The sequence below is a fragment of the Austrofundulus limnaeus genome, unplaced genomic scaffold, assembly GCF_001266775.1.
Source record: "Austrofundulus limnaeus strain Quisiro unplaced genomic scaffold, Austrofundulus_limnaeus-1.0 Scaffold603, whole genome shotgun sequence".
NCBI lineage: Eukaryota > Metazoa > Chordata > Actinopteri > Cyprinodontiformes > Rivulidae > Austrofundulus > Austrofundulus limnaeus.
Genome location: NW_013953005.1, coordinates 189,018 through 190,226, shown reverse-complemented (window position 1 = coordinate 190,226; position 1,209 = coordinate 189,018).

Below are 1,209 nucleotides of genomic sequence, written 5' to 3'. Positions count from 1 at the left end.
GATTTATCGTTAAATAACTCTCTTACTTTATATAATATTGCAATAGATTTAGCTATTTTTATTCTTAAATTATCTATAAGGGCTATATGAAACATTCAGCTGAATATCTGTAAGATCAGCTGAAGTTTAGCCTTTTCTGCGCAAGCTGACGAGTAGCTGAGGCGGCCATCTTGAATCAGTGACAGACAAACATTCAGGGATTAAAATCAGTCCACTGGTTTATGAGATATTTTGCTAACAGACACTTTTAAACCCATTATTATTAGTTATAGGTGGGTGATGATGAAAGAGGGGGCGGAGTCAGATGTTTATTTAAAAGAATTTAATTTTATAATAAAAAGTTCTGACCTGGTTTAAACTCTTTTAAACAACTTTAGTTTAATTTGACGTCTAAAGGTTTAATTTTGATCCAGGTTTCAGATGAAATCATGTGAAAACTTTAGTCTGATGAAGAATTCAGGTCTGGGAGCAGGACTGAGGGAGGTTCTGGTCTCGTGGGACCCAAAAACCCAGAGARCAGGTTTTTATTCAGATTTTCTCAGAAAGGTTTTGTGTTCTCAGGAGGAGCGCCGAGAAAGTTCTGAAGAAGTTCGGTTCAGGGTCCGATCACAGGCTGGGGCTGTAAAAGAACGATGAAGATGAAGACCTGAACCAGGTTCAAAGGACCTGAACCTTCAGGTTCYTCACAGAACCACTGATCTGAGTGACCCTGATGGTGGATCCTGCTGATCCCAGGAGATCCTGTGTCCTCTCTGAGAAATGGAAGTAGGCTGCTCTTTGTGCAGCTTTGAATGACTGCAGCTCCTCTTCTCCTCAGGAACTCTTTGTTTCCTTTAGATTTAATATAAGTTTTATTATTTACTGCAGAATAAACCTCTAACAAACAGATCCAGACTCTTTCAGGGAGATGAAAACAAGTTTGTTCYTTTTAATATGATTACATTTATTTCAAACCTTTATTTTATTAAATCATTTTTGTTTACAGCTTGGAGTAGAACATTTGAATAAAAACATTTTATTCAAATGTTTAAACTAAGAAATGATAATTTCCTGGTTCATGTCTTCAACACGACGGTTTAAAGATGTTCCAGATGTTTCTGTGAAGCATCTCCAACATCAGTCTGTGATCGCCTGGACCTGAGGGGATCAGGTCTGGATTTCTGTGAAGCATCTCCAACATCAGTCTGTGATCGCCTGGACCTGAGGGGA